The sequence below is a fragment of the Mixophyes fleayi genome, chromosome 12 (genome assembly GCF_038048845.1).
Source record: "Mixophyes fleayi isolate aMixFle1 chromosome 12, aMixFle1.hap1, whole genome shotgun sequence".
Classification (NCBI taxonomy): Eukaryota; Metazoa; Chordata; class Amphibia; order Anura; family Limnodynastidae; genus Mixophyes; species Mixophyes fleayi.
The window spans coordinates 40,508,771-40,523,435 of NC_134413.1; the positions used below are offsets into that span (position 1 = coordinate 40,508,771).

At 39.2% G+C, this 14,665-nt stretch overlaps 1 long non-coding RNA gene across 1 annotated transcript; it reads right to left on the bottom strand.

Moving 5' to 3' along the window:
* Nucleotides 1-5,089: 5,089 nt before the first annotated feature.
* Nucleotides 5,090-5,614, bottom strand: LOC142108772 (uncharacterized). Its single transcript, XR_012680226.1, has 2 exons — nucleotides 5,463-5,614; nucleotides 5,090-5,338 (listed from the first exon to the last, which is right to left on the bottom strand). It is a non-coding gene; the product is annotated as an uncharacterized LOC142108772 (long non-coding RNA).
* Nucleotides 5,615-14,665: the final 9,051 nt, after the last annotated feature.

Consider the following 14,665-nt stretch of genomic DNA (forward strand, 5'->3'; position numbering starts at 1 on the left):
GGAGGGGTCAATGCAGAAAACTCCATTGCCATGCCTTCACATGTGGTGAATGCAATTAAATTGCAATGTGGTGAATGCAATTAAAGCAGTCATTGTCTGAAAAATGGAACTAAAACACAAATGCTCCTCACTGGAACTGAACATTGAACCCCAGTGAATAAAAGGCATAAAGTTCCCAGCAATAGAGGAAAAACATGTGCTTGCAAAAGTACTTTAAAAAGGTATATATAAATACATGTGTATTATTAGATATAATAAATATTGGCGCTCAAACTCGAAATAGGAGAGTAAATAATAATATAGATCACCAAACTTGGTGTACACTATTCTTCATAAGAGTAGGCAGCCTCCCTCTTAGTTTTCGGATGGTACTCCGATCAAGAAATAAGTATTGTAAATATAGAAAGAGGGATGATGGCGCCAAATCTAGTAGTGCTAACTGGTACAGATCGTCCAGTCAGTATTACTGTATACAGAAATATAAATACAAAGTGTTCAACATGTCAGGCTGGTATAAACAGTATAAACCAATGTTCATAATTCCTGATCATATGCCGAAATGCAGACAGAAGAAAGCAGAAAACAACGTTTCAGATGTATCCGTGACAATCAGTAGCAAGTGATAGGTGGCAACGTACCAAAAAGATATAAATAAACAGCTTATCTGTATCAGAGGTTCTTGGAAATGAGCTCCAGTCAGCTTCAAGAGGTCAGGAACAGACGTGTAGATATCTTATGTAGGTATATGGTAACTGGAACATCAGCCACAGCACAGTCACTGCTCACAAACTCCAAATATATATAAGGTTTAAAAGCTTATCTGTTAATCCTGTGGACATAGGATACTGCTACACGATATAGATCACTGGGATGTATAAGAAGTAAACACCAATGGGCTCCACACAGAAGTTCTCAATGGGGTAACTTTTCAGGGATCAGGTAGACAGTCCAGCCTTATGTGTACCAGGAATAATGTATGTAGAACAGCCTCAACGCGTTTTGTCGTATACTAGCGATGCTCAGGCTCGGCTTTCCAAAAACTGAACCCCCCTGAATATTGCCAATCCGAGTACCGAACCAAGCCAACTCGGCACTTTCCCGCTTTCTCGGATCTGAGTAGAGGAAAAATGTCAATGTTGCATTCTCGGATCTCGTGGGTTTTGGACTCCATAAGTACCTCCTTCCCCAAGAGGACCAGCGCCATTGCTTACACAGAAACAGGGGTAGCAGTGTTCTTGTCACTCTCCATCAGGGGCTGGCTGGGCTAGGGGGCAGGGGGGCATCTGCCCCTTTACTCAGACCCATCGTGGGCTACCTTGGGCTGGGTCACTGGGCCATCTGCATTTTTCTTCCTTTAAAATAGGCTGCTGAGTCGAGTCTTGCCCTCCAGGCTAAAACTTGCCAGCCCTCCCCTGCTCTCGATTCTCCAGTGACATTGCTCGGTGCCATTGCTCACACAGAAACAGGGGTAGCAGTGTTTTTGTCACTCTCCAGTCTCCTGTGCCATTGCTCAGTGCCATTGTTCATACAAAAACAGGAGGTTTAGCAGTGTTCTTGTCACTTGACAAAAATTGACTGGAAATTAATGTTATTGAGGTAGTATGTGTATTGTAGTGTGACAGAGTCACTGGAAGGAGGCTAAATGACAGAAGTATGAGTTCCAGGCTTCCAGTATTGTGTACGTTAAAACACCAGGGAGAAGGTGTAGATGTGTGGGAAAAGCTTCCCACAGTGTTTCCATGTGATAACAAAACATGGTAAGGGTCCATGGTGTTCTGTATGGAGAAAGAGAAGGGTGGGCTCCATACATAAGACCCAGTCCGGGTCTTCTGATCTACCAGTCTCTAAACATACACCTGTGAGGTGCCTGTGAAAAAGCAGCTAGTGATTGTCTCAGATCTGGGGTGGAGGTGAGTTGCCTCCTGAGACACTCTGTTGTGGTGAGCAATAATATGTTGACTGTGTGTTTGGACACAAGGTCCAACACCTGAGAGAGGGTCTTGCAAAAATGTATTAGCTAGTAGCCAGACGGCTAGGATTTTGTTTATATTTTGTTTTGTTTATAAGCTGGTGAATAAACTGGCTGTGGCTGTTATCCTGAAACCTCTGGACTTGTGTGGTTACTGCTGCTGTTCACTGCACCTTTCTAAAGAGATATTACCTATTTCCCTGTTTATACCATACTTGCCAACATTTTAGATTTGGCTTCCGGGAGCTGTCGGGGGGAGGTGGGCATGCAGGGGACGGGGCTCCAAAAATCGCATCATTTTGTGACGTAATGACGCAAAACGCGTCATTTTACAGTGGCGGCGGTGGCCAAATGCTGCGATTCCCGGTGAATCGCGGCGTCTAAACCGAATTCTGCCCACTTCCTAGTGAAGTGGGTGCACTTAGGTGCCACACTCTCCCGGGAGTCCGGGAGACTCACACGAAATGCGGGAGTCTCCCAGACATTCCGGGAGAGTTGGCAAGTATAGATTATACTACAGTAGGAACAAAAAAGGAGCCAAATTATGTGATTTTAGCATCTTTTATTTTCATATTTTATTTTTTAAAATACAGATCCAAAACCAAATCACGGGGGTCAGTGAACATCCGTAATACATACATATATAAAAAAGTATATATATAGATATATATATATATATATATATATATATATATATATATATATATATATATATATATGTGTGTGTATATATACCACTGATGAAAATTGTAACTCATTGAAATGATTGGCGTGTGCAGCACCTCCCCTGATCGCCATTGCTGGTTTGTTCCTATAGATGCTGTTGGTGAGTATATATATATATATATATATATATATGTGTGTGTGTGTTTTTTTCTGTTAATTAAAGGCACTCAATCTTCATTTTATGTCCCCTGATCATTTTATCAAAGGTAATCTATTAAATAGAAATGTAGTGGAAGTTCTTCAGTTTATTAAATAGAAGTGTAATCACTATCAGGGCTGTTTGATTGCAAAATAGTACAACAAATTAGATTATTCTCTAAACGTTTTTACCTAACCCAATTGTTGGAGCTTCAGCAATATTGGTAAAGGTTCAACTCTGAGGTTCTGATTTATCAAGGAACTCAAAATGAACAATGCAAATTGCATCGCTTTTAAAGGATGGATGGAAATTAAATGCATGTACGCCCGTATTCAAGTAGAAGAGAATCTGAAGAAACGTTTCCATTTGAATATGGGTATAAGTACAAACTGGCTATACGGCACTAGGTGCACACTAAAGTAGCCCATGTACATCAAGAGCTTGTTCACACAGATACCTCAAATCCTGTGTTTATTGTAAATACTCTTGTTTTCAGAGTAGCTTCAATAACTTTTTGCACTATTCAAACCACTGACATCGAGATGATGCAGCAGGGATGCTGAGCATAAAAAGAAGAATAAGGAGTATATTTACTAAACTGCGGGTTTGTAAAAGTGGAAATGTTGCCTATAGCAACCAATCAGATTCTAGCTGTCATTTTGTAGAATGTACTAAATAAATAACTAGAATCTGATGGTTGCTATAGGCAACATGTCCACTTTTTCAAACCCGCACTTTAGTAAATATACCCCTAAGTAGGAGAAGCTAAGATAAATGTAAAACATGTTTACAAATAAAACTCCATAGAAATATTAAGATAAATTCTGCTAGAGAGAATTTAGCAAACAATCAGACTCTTGCATGTGTAGGCCCTTTTTAAGTGGCAAATTGACATTGATAATAATAATACTTTTTAAGAGCACAAATGTTAAACTGGATGAGAACTCCTATCCAGTACAGGATATTCTGCCTGTAGTTTAGAATAACTATCTGTTCATTTTTGGTTCCAAACTCATACTGCCTTTTCTAATGGTTCACATAACTGTCATTTTGGCTTAAGAATATATTAAACCACTAAAAGCATAATCTCCCATTTCCCTAATGTTAACAAGTTCTCGGTCATAAATGTTGTTGTTAGCAATAGTGCTCCCTATATTTTTCTGAATTCTTTTTACACTGTAACTGATAAATACCCGACTCAACTTCTATTGCTAGTTATGTTTGTCTATGCCAAAACTAGGTAATGTTAGTATTTGCTGCATACCAACATATTGCCATCCCTTATGTTCACCTTCCCCTTTCCTTTCTTCCTTTTTATTCTGTAGCCCTTGAGAAATGTGATTTTGCTAAGCTGAAGCCATCTTGTTGTCTTATAGCCATTTTGTTCTGTTATAGCTTAAATACAAATTAGATGCACCTGTTTTGTAGGAGTAATTCATTATTTGCAAGGCTATGCTTACAACCTTGGAAATACAGACAGGGGATAAGCCAGCCCCCCCCCCCCCTCCCTCCCCCCTGGGTAGTTTTCCTGTTGATAATGAGAGAATATACTAATATCTGTGTGAAGGGAACATGAGTGGTTAAAACCTTTTGGGGCGTAGTTTTCTGTAATACGTGATTTTTGCTAACTTGTAACTAATAAAGCAGAGTTTATTGTACACTCAAACCATTCAGTGTATTTAATTTTCTCCAGCTGATGAGCTCATAACTGATAAACTGACACTTACAGGTTAACAATCTGATTTAGATTCGACATCCCTATATCATGTTTAAAATGCAATAAGAATTTAATATATTAAAAAAAGAATTAAACCATTTTGTGCATGTTTACATATTCTATAGAACCCATGTCCTGCAGTAAGTGAAGAACATCAATTTACAGAATAAACTAATATTCACGAGAAGGCAGCCTATATTTACATGGTGCCAGTAATGTCACTACTCATTAGTAATTAGTAAATAGGCTGAATATGATTAACAGAGCCCAATCGGTTTCTGTTGACAGATCTGCTTTAGTTATTATAGAAATGCCCTGCAATCAGATACAGTCAGCTAGGTCCTCTTCAATAGTAAACCTGATTTAAGCCTGGATTCCTTCCATACCACCTTTATATCGATATCACCTCATTATCCCCAATTACAAGCTCCGTGATGGTTATAGCCATGGACATCTACATCTCTGTGTAAATAACATTTCACCATTCCTCTACAGTGTCACCAAATCAAGCTTTTCATTTTAAGCACTGTACACAACATATGAGCTGCTTCTTTTTATTGCTAGTACATATTTACTGCTGAATATGCCAACAAATGTAACAGACGTTCCATAACAAACGTTCCATATGATGTTTGTGCAGGGCTGCCTTGCTCAGTGTCTTGTGAGGAGCTAGGCTATGACTGAAGATCTTGAATGACCGTTGCCTGGAACTTGACCAGGCAACAGGAGCAGGTTCTCTCAGTCTAAACCAGAATTTTGTAGTAATACCAGTAACGTTGACGGCTACCTGAAATGAATGAATAGAACATTAGATTGGTGTAAAACCAGGTGAAGATAATGTTAAACACAATTTAGTCTTATATTATTCCATCTGGCAGGAATATTGAAAGAAAGCAATAAGAGAGTGTTACCTCTTTTGTATTTTCTATTTCCTCTTCTCTTTCTATAGGAAGACCTCCTCCTGTATGAGTGGTTCCTCTGCCTGTTGGACATTTTACTTATGTTACAGACCACTAAGTAGGATCAGGTGACAGCTGACTGGGGAGTTCCCACCATTGGCTTATGTACTTATTGCTCATTATGACCTCATGTGCAATGTCATCACTGTTGTGTACCTCACTGTGATGCTTTCATGCACCTTATGAAAAAATGAAACTGGTCTAGTATTAGCTCCATAATTGAACAAGTCTTGATAACAATTAAATTAGAAAAATCATTTTTTTTCTGGACAAAGGCAATGTTGGGAAAAATGTTTAAAGATCCTCCAACATGATCTGCTCCAGCCAGTAACAAATGGTCTGCTCCTGAACTTCCAGCTTGGAAATGCAACCCAGGAAAGGGTAATCGAGGGAAGTTCTGAAGTGCAGTATTTTGTAGAAAACATATATAATTATAGTGTACTCCAAGGAGTGGAATTGATTTTAATTCTCCATAATTGTTTCCATAAGAAGACATAAACGTATGTAAGATTATCATCTCACTGATTGTATCACCAGACTGCAAGCAAGTCATATAAAATCTTATTGGCATCTATTGTGGTCACCTGTTGCAGCCATTAAAAAAAAAATGTACAGTAAACCAGGTACACTCTTTCAAGCGCCGAAACAGATAATTGCAGTTAATATTTACTATGTACCAGAACAGTTGAATACCCCTTTCCGCACAAGTACTTAATGCTGTAATCGGTTTGTTCCAAGTGCAGAAATGAAATGGGTACTTCATGAGAGATTTATTCTGTATGCATAGAGGGAAAAACATTTATAGTGAACTTAAACAATGATGTATCTTTTTTATATCACAGGCTAACACACAGAAACAGAAGAAAATGGTTTATATTAAGGGGCAGGCAACAGGAATATAAAAGAGCTATATCAAAAGGAAAGAGATTGGATGATCAAATAACCCCTATACATATACAACATACACATTGACTTGTTAATTAGTATAGCTGTAAAGAATTACACTGTAAACAAAATATTTATCATAATTGTTAGGCAATAATTTGACGTTCATTAAAGACCAGATATGCACAAGTACAAACACACGGCATGTACTACTAAAGTATAATACATAAGGGATAAAGGGATTGTTGCATGTGACTAGTAAACTGTAAATCCCTATACACTAGGGTATATTATGCAATGCACCAGCCTTGCTTTGTACACAACAACATAACATACAAATTGAATAAAGACGTGTTGCTAAGGTCTTATAAGCAAAGGCGTAACTACTATAGGAGCAGGGGGTTCAATTGAAATGGGGCCCACAGCTGGGGGCGGGTGGTTGGGGTTGGGGCATCTTCCCTGTCAAACCCCCTTTGTGTACATGTGTTTTTGGTTAATATATGGGGGTCCTTACAAAATCTTGCTATGGGGTCCACAAATGTCAAGTTAGCGCCCTCGTTATAAGTATACATCTATAAGTCCCTTAATCTCTTACAAAGAAAGCCACGTCCTCATCTTCCTGCTACTTACAGATGATTTGCCCCATAATATATCCCACCTGGGAATGGACCAGATCATAAGTTTCCGTTTTTTGATATGGCTACTATACAAGATACAGTAACACAATCACTCAGGAAGGGATAGTCAGATACACACCCTAGTTCCTGTACTCCCCATCCATAGATTACTAATACGGTAGTGCCCAGCCCCTTCTAGACAGCGGTAAAGGACCTGTGCTACCCTGTATAATGCCCACTGCAGTACCTGACATCAATTATAAAGTATATAGGGCTACCATAATTTTTAAATGAAAAACGGGGACTCCCAAGTGGCAAATAGCTTGCTCAGGCCATGTAATCCACACCTAATTACTTTTAGGTTTCAAATACTGCAGGTTTTATTTACCTTATTTGCCCAATGCAGGCAGATTTGAATTGCGCATTGCAAAAAACATATTTTTACCATGTGTGTATTCAAACCTAATACAGAACATTGATACAGCAGTGATGAGTGGCGCCATGCAACTGCTACGCGCTTGCTTCCTGAGAAAACAAGGTACATACATTGCACACAGGTCAGGTATGTTAAACTTAACTAGACAATCAATCTAATCAGCAAATTATATTAGGTATATAATTTGAATAGCAAAATGCAATTTAGTATTTTACATTTAATTATTACCAAAAATGAACAAGGTGAAATATCCTGTAAATCAATATTATGGAGAATGCAGTCTATGAATTAATAAGGAACTAGTGAAATAAATAACAATAAATAAAACAAATAAAAAATGTGTCTGGTGCTAAATATACGTTTATGTGAAACAAAGTTCATACATTTTTCCAGCAATAGCAAAGTCTTTCTGGATTAGTTATGAAGAAGATCACTAGATTTACCTGATTAGATGTGCTACTACATTGCGCTATTAAGGACACAGTTGTTACAGTCATCTAAATATTTAGTTTATTGCTTGACACATGTATCCCTGCCTCCACTACTATAGTCACACATATGAACAGGTCACTGCCTTCCACAAATTCAGTACATGAGTCTCATGAATTACTCGGTGCTGCTGTAAGCATTTATTTATCTGTTGGTTTCCTAATATACATATATATATATATATATATATATATATATATATATATATATATATATCAGTATATCACTGTACAGAGAATATGTAATCATGCACATCAGTCACTGTTCCATTGCAGCTTACATTTCCTAGGCTGCAATGCTAACTATGCGGCCACCATACACCATACTGGTACAGTGCTTGTGATGATCTGATTGTGTAAAGAACTTGGAACATTCACGTGGAGCAATACAAAAATGTTTTCTGACAAGTGCACATTAACAGTTAAGGAATTTAAAATTAGCAGACATTAAATAAACAGAAACAATTTAACTTCTGGTCGTCATATTGTGTATGCTCTATATTTTGCAACATAATCTTTTTGCTTCTTGTTTATTTCTGAAATCTATAAAACAATAAACTCAGAGTATATTTGAAACAATTACAATGCATTGGTGTTTCCAAGTTGACCCCATATGAAAATAGTATTTATAACAATGTATTGTCAGAAAAAAGGTGCTGTGACCTACACCCGTCAACCAGACATATTGAATTAACTTTCTATATTGTACAAGAAAAATGACAGTTACAATCTAATAGATTGCTATAACTTGCAGTACAATATTTCAGTTCACCAGATTTTATTAATATCTCACATTGTGGCTATTTCAAGGCAATGGTATGGGAAAGCTTGCATATTTATCTAGATATTTATAAAGTAACTTACAAATGTGTTTGCTTTAATTGACAATGCTGGAGCCCATTACTGTTCCACTACAGGTAACAATTATTTACACACAAAAAGATTATTTTCTCTTTACTTGGATGAAAAATGATGTATGTGGAACAACAATGAACTAGGACACAAACTACTGGAGGAAGTATAGTTACACCTATGACAAAGAAAGCCCCTAGCCCAGGGTTTCCCAAACCCAGTCCTCAGGGCTCCCCAACAGTGCAGGTTTTCTGGATCACATGTGACATAAATTAGGACCACCTGTGGATCTGTTACAATGTATCAGTCAGTAATGAATACACCTGTGCTCCAACAAGGAGATATGGAAAACCTGCACTGTTAGGGAGCCCTGAGGACTGGGTTTGGGAAACCCTGCCCTAGCCCAAATGCCATTGACCCACGCGTGCTAAAGATACTAAGTTCAGTAATTGATAAACCACTGTTTCTTATATAGTCTCCTGCCTCAAAACCAGGTCAGTGCCACAAGAAATGCAAAAAAGAATCCAATTCTCAACTGTCATTGTTTGATCTCATTGGTGGCAAAACCTGTCGTCACAACTTCTGTGAACACGGGGAACAATGGCAAAGAAAAACATTTGGTGCACAGTTACTCCAAACTGGTAGTTCGCATGTAGCAGTAAAGCAAAAGCCTTCTCCAGAACCAGACGAAGAAGGAGGTTCATTTAATAGAAATGGTGAATAAAAGTCATGGGTGCCAGTGGTTGACTGTCTTCACATTTCTACAATGACATTTTCATCTTTCATGTCTCAATCTTCCATTCTCTCTCCTCATTCCAACCGTACCAAATCCCTAGTAGGCGTAGAGTAGAAGTGTACCACAGGGATTAATAATAGGCTTTCATCTTTTTTAAACTTTTTATTAATAGGCTCAGGGATAGCCTAGAAAGTAACGTGTTCATATTTTCAGATAATACTAATGGGTCGATTTATCAAGGAGCGATATGTTTTTTTCTTGCTTCACTCTATACAACAAACAGTTGTATTTGGGCTTTCAGTTCCACTGAACATGTGTGAATCAGCAATCTGCATGTTCCTATCTGCAGAGACTGGGCCGGAAAAGCAGTAAGTTAACCCTTACCACCTCAAGCCAGTTATCCCAGAGACCGTTTTTTATAGGTTGCAGTGATGAGATTTTTAACCACAGCGATAGGCAAACAGCTGCCTTGGAGATAACAAAAAAAATTTACCTTTACTGCCAGAGATTGATAAATAGGCCACTAAGTTGTTTATGGCTACTAGTACAGAGCAGGATAGTAACTTGTTTAGATACATTGGCAAACTGGTGCATAAAATGGCAAATTAAATGTGTGCTGTGCACCTAGGCCATGGTAATAATTATGCTACTTGCACAATAAATGGAATACAATTGGGAAAACAGAGAAGGAAAACAACTCAGGAATACTAGATGACAAAAAGCGGAGCAGCTGCACACAGGAAGCATCTGCAAAGGTGATTAACATCCTGTGATGCATACAAAGGTGAATAAAGGATACAAACATAGTATTTCCAATATATATATAACTCGCAAGCTGGGGAATAGTAATGGGTACCTCAGCTTAACATGGATATAGGAGAACTAGAGCAGTCATAGGGGAGCTAGGGTGGGACTGGGGTGTGTTCAGGGCTGGCACTACTACCAGGCATACAAGGTGGTTGATTATAATGCCAACCTTTAGGAAGTTGCTGACATAAAGGAACAGCCAGAATCTTCTTACATGTGAAGCTGGCCCCTGCTGCTCCTTCATGTCAGTGGAATACTGAGAGTGTGGTTCTGAGCTATGATGTCACAGCCCTTGCACCGTACTCTCAGTCTGACAGAAGTTGGCATCTTCCACCCCGACCCTACACAAGGTAATAAGTGTAAAGGGTGAGTGCCAGGGAGTCAGTCCTGTCCCTGAGAGTGTTCAAATAGAGTTGCGGTCATCTCTGAACCACTGGTTAAGTATAGGCATTCTGATAGAGGTAAATACACATTGTACAATGCAGAGTGCAGGGGAAGGAGTATATTTTCACTTGGGTGAAGCAAAACTTTTTTTTTTTTTTATAAAAACAAATAAATGTATAAATATAAAAGTTCTAGGTGAAGATCATGAAGTTTTACACAGGCATTAACATTAGAGCCCTACTGGCCACATTGTCTACTCTGCTGGCCCTTGGAGTCTGTTTTATAAAGAATATAGATGTTGCACATGCTGGGAAAACAAGCATTAACTGGTGGGACGGTGCTTACCCATGACAGAGTAAATCAGGTTAAAAGTTTAAGTTATAAAACTTATAACAAACATAAATAAGCACACTGTCGATCAATGGCAATGCTTGACTGCATACAAATTCATGGGAAATGCAAGTTTATAAGTAGAGCTTATTAACAAAGTGCATGACCTGTACAAATAGATAATGTCTACAACACTTAGCTTAATGAAAATAGCAATATAAAACACATCTCAGTCATTAAAGAAGCACCCTACACAATATGTCAAATGTAGATTTGGACAGAAGTTATGTTACCTAGTTAAAAATGACCTGTGGTTCGGCACTCCACTGATCTAGCGGATATCTTGAGATATCCAATATTCAAGCACTGCATACCTCGCTCATACTAAGGTGAGCTTCTTCCAAAGACACAGCAGTTGTTACCACCCCTTCAACACTTGTTTTTCTATTAGCATGAATGGAAAGTTAACAGAAGAAGGGTATCAACATAACTGCTACCAATTTGAACAGACAAACCATAGGAGGAGTGAGGAGTTCAGTGCAGGTCCGCTGGAGCTAGCCCTGGGATTATCCTTTACTTAAACTAACATTTTAAAAAATCCATGGCAATTCTAACAATTAATAACTCATATTACCAAATATTATCCCAGGAGGATCCTTTTGAAGTGGAAAAATATAATCTCCCTTGCCCTAAAAAAAATCTGTTTTTTGTGCCGGCTGAGATTTTTTTGTTTGTCATAACCCACACCTTCTGTGATTGATATTGTTATTTGAGGGATTAAGATGGATCTTAATAAGTGTTCATATATGTCAAACAGTTATCATGAAGGTTTGAGAACAATGGACCTGATTTATTAAGGAGCGTAAATGCCAATATATGCCATATTTTGCATTTTTTCACTCTGTGTATGCGCAAAACTGATAAATAGGCCAAAGAATGCAATTCATATTCGTATGTAAATGACGCCAATGGTTTGAAGGGCGGAACGCAGTGGCGGATCCAGGGGGGGGGGCGATCGGGGCGATCGCCCCCCCTAGCAGGGACTTGCTGCCGGCGGCTGCACACTATGTGCAGGTCCGTTCGGCAGTGACAGGCAGGGACAGTGTGCTGCCCGGCTGCTCTGATTGTGTTTTAAACACAATCAGAGCGGCCGGGCAGCACACTGTCCCTACCTGTCACTGCTGAACGGACCTGCACATAGTATGCAGCCGCCTGCAGCCTCAGATGTAAAAAAGGGGGCGGGTCCTAAATCGCCCCCCCCCCTAAATCGCCCCGGGTAGAAGAATTCTCTAGATCCGCCCCTGGTGGAACGGAGATGGGAAGGGGTGTATGTACATTGTCAATTTATAGTAAGGGTGTGCCAAGGTCGTATCACTTGTACCAGCTACATGGTAGGTGTAAGTGCTGATTGATAGAGCGTATGCCTACCAGAACACGTGTTTGCAAACAAGAGCAACTGTAAAAATGCATTTTATGTAGAGTAGACATAAAATACATTTATCAGGATATTAATGAAAAAAAATAATAGACAAAAATACTTTTTTTTAAATGATTTTTTAATAAGTACTTTTTTTCTCCATACATTCTGATGGGACTTTTACACAAATATATAGTATGTATCCTGCAGTGTATTATATCTGTCTCAATGCGCAAGTGCAGTATACGCAGAGCGTAGCTTGACCCGTGTTCAACAAGAGACGTTTCTTCAGATCCGCTTGTAGTTGAAAAGGGACATAAGTATTTACATGCGTTTTTAAAAAAATTTAAATTATGCTAGTTTTGTGTGCCTAATGAATCAGGCCCAATATGTCTAAGGCACTATTTTGAATATTATTAGGTAGGTACAGCTAACACAGGGCCGGATTAACCATAGGGCTAACTGGGCTACAGCCCAGGGGCCTATGGCATCCAGGGGGCCCTTGAAAGTGCTCAGCAGCAGCATTGATCGGTCGGGGGTGGGGGCGCCCCCGGCGCGATCAGTGCTGCTGAGCACTTTCACTGCGGTCCTTCTCACTTTCACTGCGGTCCTTCTCCGGCGCTGTAGTCTCCTTACTGAGGAGATCTCGTGAGTCTCACTCTCACGAGATCTCCTCAGTAAAGAGCGTACAGCGCGCCGGGGAAGGAGGTAAGTGCCGGGGGGGGGGGGGGCGCGGGCAGCTCGGATCACCAGGGGGGGGGCGGGGGTTGGGGCGCGGGCAGCTTGGATCACGGGGTGGGGGGTCCTCACTGGGGAATGGAGACCCCCTTAGCCCAGGGGCCTCCATTCCCTTAATCCGGCCCTGAGCTAACAATACTTACAGTCATTAGCACATACTTATCTGCCAAATAAAATATTAGTGCAAAGTATACGGAAAAAAAATGAACAGATTGTTTGAGTCTTGCCATTCATTTCCTGTACATTATAAAACCTTTGAGTTCATTTTACAGTTTTCAACATTTGCAGACAGTCTCCAGGAACACCTTGCTGGACAGTAAGTCCTTGAATATGTGCCACATACTGTGTGTCAAGCTCTAAACTAGTACACTGTCAAAGCACCTCAACATATTATGTACTTTCCTATACTGCAACATATGTTATAAATATATAAACATTTACAGCAATAACTTGCCATGCCCAGCCAATTACAATATTATAATTAATACATGCAGCATTAACAGTTGTATACTTCACCTCCAGGGTCTGGGTGCAGCCACATCTTGGGGGCCCCTGGGCTGCTCAAGCAGTCGTGGCACAAAAATGCTGTTGGAACCACGCACATAAAAAGAAAGCTATTGGATTGGCCAATGAGCCACGGGCCTTGTGTGATCGTCCATCTACCGCCACCCTAATACTACATTTCTCCAAAGGGACCCTCTGGTGCATGCTGTGTATATCATAATTTTATAAAATAATACACTACTCCTACTTAGAGAGGTTAAATAAACATATAATTAAAGAGACCTAATACTGAAATGTTTGTAGCAGTGCGTTATTCCCACTTACTTCCTTGTTTTGGAAATAATACACTTGAGTACAGTGGGTACATACTGTAACTAAGTACTAATGTGACCATAATGTATTGCAAAATGAGAATAAGCAAATATTAAAGAGCTACTACTAATAATAATAATAATATATATATATATACACACACACATATATATATATACACACACATATATATTTGTGTGTGTGTGTGTGTAAATATCCCCATATCTTGACAGTACTTGAGATACTTGACATCTTATTTACATTTGCTCTGCAGCTGCATGCAAGTTACTGTTCTCTGTTATCAGTAATTTTAGGCCAACCAGAGGCTGATCGCCTTGTCATTCATCGTCTTCATCATGGTTTATTTGTAAGGCGCCACTCTGCAGCACCAGACGGTTGGTATAACAAAATAAATCATACATAAAAACAGAACAAATACATAGAAGATTGATGGAGAAGGTACAGACGTAAGCGAAGGGTAAAGAGATCAATTGGATTGGAACTGTCAGTAGCTTTGTGTAGGAAAATATCTCTCAACAAAGTAAACACCTTCTATCCTAATAGTATTATGAAATTTGTTTTCCCACTTTTTTATTTGACAAAAATGGACCTGAGCATTTAAAGTTTTATTGTTGGCGTCAAATAGGAG